The sequence below is a fragment of the Malania oleifera genome, chromosome 6 (assembly GCF_029873635.1).
Source record: "Malania oleifera isolate guangnan ecotype guangnan chromosome 6, ASM2987363v1, whole genome shotgun sequence".
Lineage (NCBI taxonomy): Eukaryota > Viridiplantae > Streptophyta > Magnoliopsida > Santalales > Ximeniaceae > Malania > Malania oleifera.
The window spans coordinates 106224718-106239242 of record NC_080422.1 but is presented as its reverse complement, the minus strand read 5'-3'; positions in this window follow the sequence as shown (position 1 = coordinate 106239242).

Here is a 14525-nt window from a genome sequence, read left to right as displayed (position 1 = left end):
AAATCGGCTCTATTTGAAAAAGAAATTGTTTCGCTTCCAGTATTAACCAAATATTTCGATTAATGACCACATAAATGCTTTCAATATAATTTTGGCCGATTTGTTAAATTTGGATGAAAAGGTGAAAGATGAGGATAAAGCCATATTGTTACTGAATTCTCTCCTTGATGAGTATGAACATTTGACCACCACTTTATTGTATGGGAAAGATAAAGTTACTTATGATGTTGTTTGTACTGCCTTGATTAGTACCGAATGCAGAAAAAATGATCAGAGGGTCCATAAGGAAACAACAGAAGCACTAACAATAAGGGGACGTTCTCAGAGTCGTATGCTTGGAAGGAAGAGTGAATCTCATGGGAGGAGTAAATCTTGTGGGAGACCTGCTAAAGATGAATGCACCTTTTGTCGTGAGAGAGGGCATTGGAAGAAAGATTGCCCTAAATTACAACAGAAGAATAAGGGAAAAGCACATTCTAATGCCAATATAGCCAATGATGATGGAAGTGAGTTAGATTTTTCTCTTGTTGGAACATCTTCATCACATTATTTTGGTGAGTAGATTTTGGATTCTGGTTGTTCCTATCACATATGTCCCAATAGGGAATGGTTTTCTAATTTTGAAGAATTAGATGGTGGGGTTGTTTTTATGGGAAATGATAATACTTGTAAAACAACTGGAATAAGATCAATACAGTTGAAATGTCAAGATAGAACTATTAAGACCTTGACTGATGTTAGGTATGTTCCAAGCATAAAGAAGAATCTGATTTCATTGGGTGCCTTAGAATCTAAAGGGTTCACTATCACTTTGAAAGATGGAACCTTAAAGATTAAATCAGGTGCATTGGTGGTGATGAAAGGAATAAGGAAAAATAACTTGTATTATTTACAAGGTAGTACAGTTATTGGCTCAGCAGCTGTTGTTTTTGAGAAAGATGCAGGTTCAGATACAACCAAGTTATGGCATATGCAATTAGCACATGTAGGAGAAAAATTTTTACAACAATTAGCTAAGCGAGGTTTGTTAAAGGGTGCAAAGGTGTGCAAACTTAAATTTTGTGAGCATTGCATTCTGGGAAAACAAATTAGAGTGAAATTTGACACAACAATCCACCAGATTGAAGGTATTTTAGACTATATCCATACAAATGTATGGGGGCCCACAAAAACGTCTTTGTTGGATGGTATGCATTATTTTGTCACTTTTGTTGATGATTTTTCCAGAAGAGTTTGAGTGTATTCTATGAAGTATAAAAATGAAGTGTGTGATATTTTCCTTAAGTGGAAAAAATTAGTTGAAACTCAAATTGGCAAAAAAATTAAACGGCTCAGATCAGATACTGGTGGTGAATACACGAGTGACCCGTTTATGAAGGTATGTCAAGATGAAGGTATTACTCGACACTTCACAGTTCAAAATACACCACAGCAGAATGGGGTGGCAAAGCGCATGAATCGAACTTTGCTGGAGAAAGTTCGATGTATGTTGTCTAATGTTGGGTTAGACAAAAGGTTTTGGGCTGAGGCTGTTAGATATACGTGTCATCTCATCAATCGTCTACCATCATCTGCAATAGGGGGAAAAACACCCTATGAGGTATGGTCTGGAAAGCCTACTAGTGATTATGATTCTTTACAAGTATTTGGTACTATGACTTATTATCATGTTAAATAATCTAAGTTGGATCCAAGAGCCAAGAAAGCAATATTCTTGGGGATAAGTGCAGGAGTCAAAGGATACCGTCTTTGGTGTCTAGAGACGAAAAAAATGATTTTAAGTAGAGATGTAACTTTTGATGAACTTGCAATGATGAAGAAAACAATACGCAAGGAGTCACGAGTTGAAGAGAAGACCAGTTGTACTCAACAACAGGTGGAGGTTGAGACAATTTTGGGAAACCCAGTGAGAAATGAGACTACACAAGGTAACTCTCCAGTTACGATGGAAAATAGTGTACAAGAAGAGGAAATTTCAATTCGAAAATCTTCACAGCAACAAGAATCAATTGTTTCTCAAAGGCCAAGACGAAAAATTTGAAAACCTGCTCGGTATACTGATATGGTGGCCTATGCACTTCTAGTTGTGGATGATAATGTTCCTTACACTTTCAAAGAAGCAATGAGGAACTTTGAATCAGACAAGTAGAAAAAAGTAATGGATGAAGGAATGCAGTCTCTTCATCAGAATCAGACTTGGGAGCTAGCCCAACTGCCCAAGGATAAGAAAGCAATTGGTTGTAAATGGGTTTATGTAAAGAAAGAAGGATTTCCAGATGCAAATAATGTTCGCTTCAAAGCTAGATTGGTAGCTAAGGGCTACGCACAGAAGGAAGGCATTGATTATAATGAGGTATTTTCTCTAGTTGTTAAACATTCTTCCATTCGAATTTTGTTGGCTTTGGTAGCACAATTTGATCTTGAACTAGTTCAACTCGAAGTAAAAATTGCATTTTTACATGGTGATTTGGAAGAGGAAATCTATATGACTCAGTCAGATGGATTTCAGGTTACTGGAAAAGAAAATTGGGTATGTAAACTGGGTAAATCGTTGTATAGTTTAAAACAGTCTCCAAGATAGTGGTACAAATGATTTCATCAGTTTATGATGGGTCAGAAGTACATCAGAAATAAACATGATCATTGTGTTTATTTTCGCAGACTACAAAATGGATCTTTTATATATTTACTCTTGTATGTTGATGATATGTTGATAGCTTCAAAGAATAAGGAAGAAATCAACAAGTTGAAAAGTCAGTTAAATCAAGAGTTTGAGATGAAAGATCTTGGTGAAGCAAAGAAGATACTTGGCATGGAGATTCGCAGAGACAGAATGAGAGGAAGAGTTAGTTTGTCTCAGAAACAGTATTTGAAGAAGGTAGTACAGATTTTTGGCATGTTTGAGCAGTAAAAACTAGTAAGCACTCCTCATGCTCCTCATTTCAAACTTAGTGCTGCTTTATCTCCTAAATCATATGAGGAACGTAAGTATATGTCACAGATTCCTTATGCAAATGCTGTTGGTAGTCTGATGTATGCAATGGTTTGTACTAGACCTGATATTTGACAAGCTCTTAGTATGGTGAGCAGGTATATGCATGATCTGGGTAAAGGACATTGGCAACTTGTGAAATGGATTTTGAGATATATTATGAATACGATTGATGTTGGTATAGTATTTGAGAAAAATAATACTATGGATCAACGTGTTGTTGGATATGTAGATTCTGATTTTGTAGGTGATTTGGATAAACGTCGAATCAACTACTAGATATGTTTTTACATTTGCTAATGGTCCAGTGAGTTGGAGGTCTACCTTACAGTCTACCATTGCTTTGTTTACAACAGAAGCAGAGTACATGGCAGCTTTAGAGGCTGTCAAGGAAGCTATTTGGTTGTAGGGTTTACTTGAAAATTTGGGAGTTGTTCAAAAGCACATTGTTGTGTTTTGTGATAGCCAAAGTGCTATTCATTTGGCAAAGAACCAAGTCTACCATGCACGAACGAAGCATATTGACGTTCGGTTTCATTTTATGCGGGATATTATTGATGGAGGCAAGATACTTCTTCGGAAGATTGCTACAACTGAAAATCCCGCAGATATGTTGACAAAGATTGTGACAACAATCAAGTTCAAACATTGTTTGGACTTGATCAATATCCCGCAAGTCTGAATAATTTTGGAAGGCGTCGATGATGTGGAACTTCAGAAAATGTTGGTGACTGAAAAATTTGTTGAATTTATCGTCAAGGTGGAGATTTGTTGTTTTTGTCCCACATTGGTAAAATACTTCCACCTTAGAATAAAAGGTTGTTTTGAATTTTTTTAATTATTTGTCCCACATTCGAGAGAAGTGTTTTTTAGACTTGAAGTTGAAGCTATATAAAGAGCTCAACTCTTCATTTGAAAAACACACCTCAAAGTTGTACTTTGTCAAGAAGTAGTGGATTGATTATCGACGCCCGAGGACGTAGGTAATTTTATATCAAACCTCGTAAATTTTTTTGTCTTGTTCTTTTTACTGTTTTATTATTAGTTTCTATACTACTTTAATTTATTTTATATTCAATAGCAATAGTTGTAGTATTGGTGTTTGGCACAAGTGGAGTGCCTGGCACAACATATTAAAATGCTAAAAAAGTAAAAAATAAAAAAATAAAAAAAAATAATTCTACATAATAAATAAGAAAGTTTAAAAAATCTAATACAACTCAAAATTCAAAATCTCTCCAGATAAGATTACCTTTAATTTAAGGAATGTCTATTTTCAATAATAAATTAGTTATATAAAAATTTATTTTGTTACTATAAAATAAATAATAATATGAACATTTATGAGTCCATAATATGGGATAGATAATGAATAACTTCATCATAAGAATGTCTATTCATTTTTTCTATTACATGCTAAACAAAATAATTAGAAATATATAAGAAATAACTATTCTATTAATTCTCAAAATTTAAATTATCAATGGATAGCTATTTCGTCGAACCAAACAAGTTGCAAGTACCACAACCCACCAAATTTTAGCATAATTCCTCAAACTAAAACCATATTAAGCATGGACATTACTATTAATTAATCACACTTTATTCTCCTCTTGGTTGGCTTTTTGTTGTTAGGCTACCATAAACTATGTCATTAATTCTACCTAGTGGAAAATATGATTCAATTATAATATACTCTCTTTGAAAAAAAAAATAGTGAAAAATGGTTTCATATTATTATAACATTTTATTTTTTAAAAGAGGAAAAATCAACCTACTTCACAAGTGTGTCAGTGGAGAATTTTTTTTGAAAAGTTTCACAATTTTAATGTCAATAATACCAATCTTATTTCAATACACATAGATATGTGATTTTATTTTTTTTTCTTGATTGTCTTTTACATCTTAATTAATATCAAATTACCACTTTATCTAAATGCTTAATCTGTTAGATTGTGAAAATTTAACATAGTATTTGAACTGGTTATCAAAAGATTTTGAGTTATAATCTTGTGAGAATCTAACATGGTATCAAAGTTAGTTATTAGAAGGTTATGAGTTCTAGTCTCGTTATCCACATTTATTTTATGGTATTTTAAAAAAGATATTATGTTCTTTATAATGGGTGTTATTTATTATGTGTGCACGTATTCTCGAATTGCACATGCGGGGGAGTGTTAAAACTTAATATGCATCGCTGGCTCACAACCTAACAGTTTAAACTTTTAGGCAAAATGATAATCTGACAATCAAAAAATAAGTTTTACATATTCACATGTCAATCTAAGACGCTTAAATTCCTAATATAGTAATTCATAACTAAGATTATAATCCAGTTGAGTTGAGTTTAAACATGTTGAGATTTGGCTCGTTAAAAATAAGTTCGGCATTGGGTTTGAACTAGGCTCATTAATCATATCATGAGTTATACTCAATCTTCTTTCATACTGATATTTTGCGCCAAATATAAATTTACTTATATTTTTTCTACTCTTTAAAATTATTCATAATGGATTTAATATTCTGATTTGTATTAATTATGAAGTGTGGGAGGGGAGGGGAGGCGAGGGGGTTGGATTAGGCAGCACAGCGGAACGCGTGACCACCAGAAGGTCAGCAAGTTGACTCGACGCTCCACATGATAGCGGGCCTCGCTCACGTGACAAACATTATGGATGCTGGAAACATTATGGCTCTGCATTTCATTAATTAATTAATAAAAAACCTTTCCATACGCACTTAAAAATTGACACGTGGGACTTTCAAATCGAGAATAGAACAAAATAAAACATTAAAAAGAGATTTTTTTTTTTTAAAAGCACACTAAGTGGAAGGTCACTCATACTTGCCCCACATGTCCCAAAAAGAAAAAGAGAGAAGAAAACTAAACTTTTTCTCGGGAAAAGAAAATTCCTTCAATTCCCATGTGCCAAACACCCAACACACTGCATGCATAAATAATTTCGAATAAGATAAGCCTCATAAATCCATAACTCATTTTTTTATTGTAGAATATTAAGTAATTTCAACTGAAATCAGGAAATATGATTCTAAGAATTTCAATAATAATTTCATAATCATATCTCCTTATAATTTCACTTCATTTTCTATCCCCGTCATAAAGCTTGAATGCAAGAGAACAAGAGAATACATGTTTCCTTCTTTTTTAAAATCAATCTGTTTTGATAAAACAATTTTGTTCTCTCTTTCTGCACTTGCTGGGAAGGAGCCCTGATTTGGACAGCACCAATGGAGCTTTCTATGGGGCAATAATGTTTTTCCAAAACATAGAAAACACCAAAAGGCCACAATAAATATAGATGGATGATCCTTCCCTTCTTGCATTTCCTTATCTAATCCCTGTAAGCTTTATCCATGTGCATTGATTCATTTCCCACACAACTTCATTTATGGTTCCTTGGCTACTTCTTTTTTCTTGTTCAAATAGGAAATTGACCATTTCTTTTTTCTTGTAAATCTATAAGTCACCAAATATGAAATATTAAAATATTATTATCATCAGCTGCGGGTCCTACGACTACCGTATTTTTCCACCTTGGAGTAGGTACGCCCTCGCGTACGGCTCCTTCTTCTTTTGTAGTAGATGCCGAACATGCTGTCCATTAAGAAGGGGGCAGGTGCACTTAAGCGTAAGAAGAGAAGGACTTTCAACGTCGTAGTGATCGAAGGACACGAGAAGAGATTGCTAAAACATTTCAAGAACCTTCTTGGCTTTTTAAGAATTTTAGGAACTTCTCTTGAGATTTGATAAAAAGACATAAACTTCCATTATATTCTGCAAAATAAGACAAATCTTTTGAGTGGAGATTGTGTCTTTTTGGTAAATTTCAGGAGAGATTTGTAATATTTTTGAATCTTTGGGAGAGACCAATGGAATTTTTAAACCTCAAGAAAGGTTTTTGTCTTTTTACGAAATTTTAAGGAAGATCAATATCTTTTATTCAAAATATAATTGCACAAAAAAGAAGAGTATAATAATTAATAAAGAAAAGAATGTTCAAAATTGAAGAATAAGAAAGTTTTCATAAAGAACAAAAGAGTAAAATTATAAAACAAAGGGATTAATGCAAATCAAAAGGCCAACAAACTCAATTTCTGTAATTCTGCTGTAAAAATAATATTTATGCTAGTTTAGAAAAATAATCTGATCTGCATGCTTATAAATACTCGTTCATAATTTTCTATTATACATATAAAAATCTCTAGTATAACATATTTCTTTTACCTAAACTCTGGAAAACCCTTACTGTACTCTGATCCTATACCCGCGGGGTTCCTTGTTCAACGTCCTAAAATCATCATCCCCCAGAACAAAATATCAGTATTTCATTGCATACTACATTTCCTATAACTGTGGGAAAGGTAAAAACAGGATAAAATACCTTACCCTGAAATTGTGATGAATTTCAAACCATCTCCACCAACGATCAGCTCCGGCAGACTTGTAGAGAACTTCGCCAGGAGCGTCGTGGTGGCCTCAGATCTTCAATCCGGTGAGAAATGGAGTTGGGATCGAAGAGAGAAGGAGAGGAAAATGTTTTAAAGAGAGAAATAAAGTTTCTCGCGAGATTTCCTACTGAAAAATCCGAGTTTCAACTATTTATAGGATTGACTTCGTTGACGAGACACGTCATCTCATCGACAAGTCTTGTAGGAAGTTCGTCAACGAACCTGCACCCTCGTCGACGAGTTTCAGTTTGCCTTAAAGCCTCTCTCAGTATCTTCTCATCGACGAGACGGGTCTTCGTTGACGAGATCTTGAAGAACCCTCGTCGACGAAACCCCTGTGTTCATCGACGAGGCTTGGAAGAATTTCTTGGGTTATTACATTCTCACCTCGTTATAAAATTTCGTCCTCGAAATTTACTATCTGAATCATGCATAATTCTCTGAGGAAAATGGTTTACTTATTTTATTACTTATCCTCACTTATGGCGGAAGAATATCGTGGTTACATTCCAAATTCTGGAAGATTACACACATATAAAAATGAATAATTACTTTTATCTATTCAATACATGTACCTGCAAAAGAAACACTATCTATCTATTATACTTTACCTGATTATCTCTAAACCTCTTGGAACAACTGCGGGTATTTTTATCTCATCTACTCCTCGAGCTCCCAAAAAGCTTCCTCTATAGAATGATTCTTCCACAAAACTTTTACTAACTGAATTTCTTTATTACGCAGTGTTTGTCTCTTTCTGTCTAATATCTGTACTAGTGCTTTTTCATAAGCTAATGAATCATTAAGTTCTATTTTTGCATAGCTAATTATGTGGGATGAATCTGAGACATATTTCCTCAATATAGCAACATGAAACACGTCGTGTATTCTGGATAAAACTGGAGTGTAACGACCCGAAAAATAATGGTTTTTAAATAATGAAGAGGGGGGGGAAATGGAAAGAGGAACAGAAGGAGGCAGTAGGCTTGCGTTCGTCGACGACATTGCACTTTGGATGGAATAACCCAGAAGTAACACACAGGGCCTCGTAGACGAACACAGGGAGTTTGTCGACGAGCGCATAAGGGGACCTCGTCGACAAAACCACGCCTCGTCGACGAGAAGATACCAAGAAGGGTTTTTAAGACAATCTAAAATTCGTCGACGAGGGAGGAAGTTTGTCGATGAAATTATTAAAGCACTCGTCGACAAGGTGATGTTGTCTCGTCGACAAATCTAGCTCTATAAATAGTGAAAAATCCAAATTTTTTTTTATGGAAATTCAGTGCAGGAAACCCTCTCTTTCTCTCTCTACGCCCCATCCTCATTCTCTCTTCGATTCTGGCCCTGTTTCACACCGGATCGACGATTTGAAGCCACCACGACGCTTCTGGCGAAGTTCTCTGTAAGTCTACTGGAGCTGATCGTGGGAGAAGTTGGTTTGGAATTCATCCCAATCTCAGGGTAGGGCGTTTTATTCGGTATTTGTCTTTCCCTCAGTTATAAGAAATACAATACACGAAGAAATACTAATATTTTGTTTTAAGGGATGTGGTTTTTAGGGTTTTGAGTGGATAACCCTGCGGGTATAGGGCTAGAGTATAATAGGGACTTTGCAGAGATAAGGTAAGGAAAATATGCTATGCTAGAAATTTTTATAATGTTATCAGAGATTTTACACATATGTATATACCAGCTTATTACCCAGTTTTACAGAATATGAGTTTTAAATGCTTGTGTGGCCTGAGTAGATATTTATGTGATGAAGAACTTATATAAGTTTTATAGTATATCATACTATACAAAATACACAGATATAGACAGTATATTACAGATATTTATCGAGAACAATATATTACAGTTTTACTCAGATTAGTATGTTATAGTTTTATATAGATCGGTATATTACAGATTTTCACCCAGAATAGTATATTACAGTTTGTCTAGATCAGTATGTTATAGTTTTATATAGATTAGTATATAACAGATTTTCACCCAGAACAGTATATTGCAGTTTTACTCAGATCAGTATATCACAACTTTATTTAGAACAGTATATACAACATTTACAGTATTCCATGTTTCCTATTACCATAGCATACAAAGTATACAGACAGAATATATAGACATATTATATAGACAGATATACAAAGAGAGCATCAAGATGCTATAGATATATGATACAGAGATTACAGAATTTACAGTATAGAAAGATAGCGTTATGATAATTTTGGAAACATGACGAAAACAGTAAAAGAGTATATATATATATAGTATCAGATTCCTAAGGAATGATTACAGACACATACATATAAAGAATACAGAGCACGGTACCGTTGTTATATACAGAATAGAGTGCAACCACATATCTCAAATAGTGTGTGGGTACCGTCAAACTGTGCTTGGAGAGGATGCAGCTCCCCAGTTCATTGGGTTGAGGGGTCTAGTTTGACGAGGTAGCTGCCAATCTCGCACCTAGGAGAGTATGCAGTTTGGCCGGGCTGAGGTAGTGTAGAGTATATTGACTTATCTGGAGGTCCGACCATATTAAGTCCCGCCTACGAGTCACACAGCCCTGTCATGAGGGGTCAAATCATGACATACAAAGTTCCAGGGATATAGCATAGTTATGTATATGTATACAATTTTACAATATTTGATGAGTATAGTATGATATTAACAGTATGAAAAGTAGAAAATACAGGTGACACAACTATATTCTAAATTGTGAAAAGAAAGATATGCTTTACAGATTTACTATTGTATTATAGTTTAGTTGTTATTTAAACAGTATTCCTAACTTAGTTATCACACACTAGTAATAGCATATTTCTACTTACTGAGCGTCGACTCACCCCATGACTTTAACATTTTTCAGGTGAGCCAGCTGGGCGAGCTGACCAGGCTCGCAGATAAATAGTTTATTTGATTACCCTGGATTTGAGGATAAGTTTGTGCAGGGTTTTGTATTTTAGGATAGATAGTATTATATAGTATGGTTTAGAAATACAGATTCTTGGTATTGTATGATGTGTATGGATTACGTTTCCGCTGCATAGGTATGATTTTATATTCAAATTTATCCTAGTGCCTTCCGAGGCTCGAGTTTCATAGCAGGGGGCATCAGAGTAGTTTATATATATATATATATATATATATATATCATTACATGGCGGCAAAGTTAGCCTATAGGCAACTGACCTTACTCTATCTAGTATCTCAAAAGGGCCAATATACCTAGGGCTCAACTTGCCCTTCTTTCCAAACCTCATAACCTCTCTCAAAGTAGCTACCTTTAAGAATACTCGGTCTTCCACGTCAAACTCTAACTCCCGGTGGTGAGTATCTGCGTAGCTTTTCTGCCAACTCTGTGCAGTACTAATTCTTTCTTTAATTAGTCGGACCTTATCATATGCCTGCTGTACAATCTCTAGACCCAAAACTCGCATCTTACTTACCTCATCCCAGAAAAAAGGAGAACGACACCTCCTACCATATAATGCCTCATATGGTGCCATGCCGATACTAGCCTGATAGTTGTTATTGTAAGCAAATTCAACCAACGACATAAACTGAGTCCAGCTACCCCCAAAATCTAGCACATACCCGAAGCATATCTTCTAATGTCTGGATCGTCTTCTCAGTCTGACCATCTATCTAGGGGTGAAAAGCACTACTAAATGCTAACTGTGCACTCATAGCCTCCTAAAAACTTTTCCAAAATTGTGAAGTGAACTGAGGATCTTGGTCTAAGACTGAGGATACCAGTAACCCATGGACGCGAACTATCTCCTGAACATATATTGCTGCCAATCTGTCTATGGAATAACCGATTTTAATAGGGATGAAATGGGCAGTATTCATCAGAAGATCAACAACCACCCAAATTGCATTCAATCCCTGCCGCATTGGTGGTAACCCCGTAACAAAATCCATGGAAACGTGGTCCCACTTCCACTCTGGAATGAAGAGTGACTGCAATTGTCTTACTGGTCTCTGGTGCTCAGCCTTAACCTACTGGCACATCAAGCATTACTGTACAAACTCAGCTATCTCCCTCTTAATTCCACTAGGGGTGTACAAAATTTACTGAAAAATCGAGAACCAGACCGAAACTGAACCATTTGACATTTTGATTCGGTATTTTGGTTTCGGTATTCGATTTTGGTTTTGAATTTATAAAAAACTGACTTTCCATTTTAGTTTCGGTTTCACTTAAAAGCCAAACCGAAAAAACCAAAAACTGATTATACTTTTAAAATAATTATTTTAAATCTGGAGAGTAGAACTTTTAAGGGAGTGGGAAAGGATTTTATATAAGATGCATGAGAATCATGCTCCCCATTTTGGCGATGTGGGACGCGTTTGCCATTTGGTAGAGTGGAAGAGCTGGCTATTGGGTTGAGGACTTGGCTACTAGGAAGACTGAAGAGACACTCATGCAACAGTTATGCTCCTTCTCCTTCCTAGTAGGCGTTGGACGCTGGTAGCTGTCATGTAGCACCCTCACAAGACCTCCCGTTCCCTCCCACCCCAACGTTGATGCTCACGCCCACTCCCACGCCCACGCCCACACCTTCTGTCTTTGGTCTTCAAATTTTTGCCAAGAGCAAAGGTAAATTCTATCTCATTCTCTTTGTACGTCCCATTTCACCTATATTTTCGCTTTTTTTGTTATGTTTTTTGTTCAATTTCTCCTCAATTCCCTCCGTTTTTGTTGATTAAATCCCCTTGGGTGTTAATTTCCTCGCAACGACTTTGCTTTCCTGATAATCTTATCTATTTTTTACAGTTTTGATGTGGCTATGGTATCCTCTTCGCCTCTCTATTCATGCTAGATCTAGCTCCTTTTTTTTTTCATTGCAAATTTTCCCCTTCAGAACTTTGATTTTTTATACATGCAGTTTGTTTCGTTGCATTCTTAAATTGCTGCTTCTTTAGTTTATTTTACAATAGTGATTTGGATGTTTGCCTCAAGAAAATACAAATTCTCTTTTTTTTTTTTTTTTTTTTAAATTTCTCTGGTGTGAATCGCCTGGTTTAGACATGGGGCTGAACTTCTAAGGGGCCTGGTCTTTAAGCAGAATGTTGAAGCAAATTTTATTATCCTATGATAACTGTTAGTGCTGCGATGATCTCTTGTTAAACGCTGACAATTTTGCTTGAGCATTTGAGCCCTTCTCCTAGTGAGAAACATTTGTTTTCATGGAAATGTTTTTATTATGGTTTAGGTCTGATCAATGATCGTTGATTATTTGTCCCACATTGGTTGAGGGAAGAATAGAACCTCCCTCCCTTCCCATATAAATGTCCATCTAGCCTTATTGATTCATTGCGTTAAGTAAGCGGTAAGACCACCATTCACGTTGTGAGGATAGGTCACTGTTGGGCTTAAGTTCTTTTATTTCAAATTTTTTAAATGTCAAAAATTGAGTTTAAAACCGAACCAAATATGAAAAATTCGATTTACTGTTATTTAAAACCATAGGTGTACAGTTCGATAACAGTTTTAGATTTTGAAAACCAATTTTTTCAGTTCAGTTACCGGTTTTGGTCAAAATCGAACTGAACTGAACTGTGTACAGTCCTACATTCCACTCCCCCAAAAGTACTCTTGCAGATCCTGATACATTTTAGTACTACCTGGATGTACGGTGTATAGGGATCTGTGAGCCTCCTCCAATATAGTTATCCTGATCTCGGTATCTGCAGGAACACATAGCCTAGTATGGAACCGTAGGGCTCCGTCATATGATATGCTGAACTTCTCTCCCTGATCATCGCGCACTCTAGCCATAACCTTTGCCAACTCTGCGTCATCACCCTAACCTGCTTTAATTTTCTCATATAGTACAGGCTGTACAACCAGACTGGCAACAAATGTCTGAGGACTATTTTCTACTAACTTTATGCTAAGTCTCTCCAAATCCATCAAGATTGGATGCTGAATCTCCATGGTTGCCAGTGCTGGTCCCACTGATTTCCTGCTCAGAGCATCTGCTACTACATTTGCTTTCCCTGGGTGGTAACTAATAGTGCAGTCATAATCTTTAATAAGTTTTAACCACCTTCTTTGCCTAATATTCAATTCTCTCTGGGTAAAGAAATATTTCAAGCTCTTGTGATCCATAAAGATCTCGCATTTTCCACTATACAGATAATGCCTCTATATTTTAAGAGCATACACCACCCCCGGCCAATTTTAGATCATGCACAGGATACTTTTTCTCATATTCTTTAAGCTACCTAGAAGCATATGCAATGACCCTACCATGCTGCAACAATACACACCTAAGTCCCTTCAGGTACGCATCACTGTATATCACAAACCCGTCCTCCCCTGATGGGATAGCCAACACTAGGGTTGTAACCAACTTTTGTTTCAATTCTTGAAAGCTCTGCTCACAGTCATCACTCCATTCAAACCTCACATTTTTCCTCATGAGTCGCATCAACAGACTTGACAAATTGGAGAAACCATCCACAAAACGTCGATAATAACCTGCTAAACCCAGAAAACTCCTAACTTCTTGAACATTTCCTAGCCTTGCCCAATTCACTACTGCCTCTATCTTACTCAGGTCAATAGATACACTTGTCTTGGAGATTACATGGCCAAGAAAAGAAACCTGCCTCAGTCAGAATTCACATTTCTTAAATTTCGCATACAAATTCCTCTCTCTCAATGTCTACAATACCAGCCTCAAATAATGCTCGTGCTCCTCGAAACTCCTCGAGTAGACCAGTATATCATCAATGAATACAACCACAAACTGGTTCAAGTACTGATGGAACACTCGATTCATTAAATTCATAAATACCAATGGTGCGTTAGTCAACCCAAATGGCATCATTAGGAACTCGTAATGCCCATATCTTGTTCGAAACGCCGTTTTTGAGATGTCTTCCACCCTCACTTTCACTTGATCATACCCAGACCGCAAGTCAATTTTAGAATAAACCTGGGTCCCTTGGAGTTGATCAAATAGGTCATCGATCCTGGGAAGAGGATATCGATTTTTAATTGTCAGTTTATTTATCTCCCTGTAATCAATACACATTC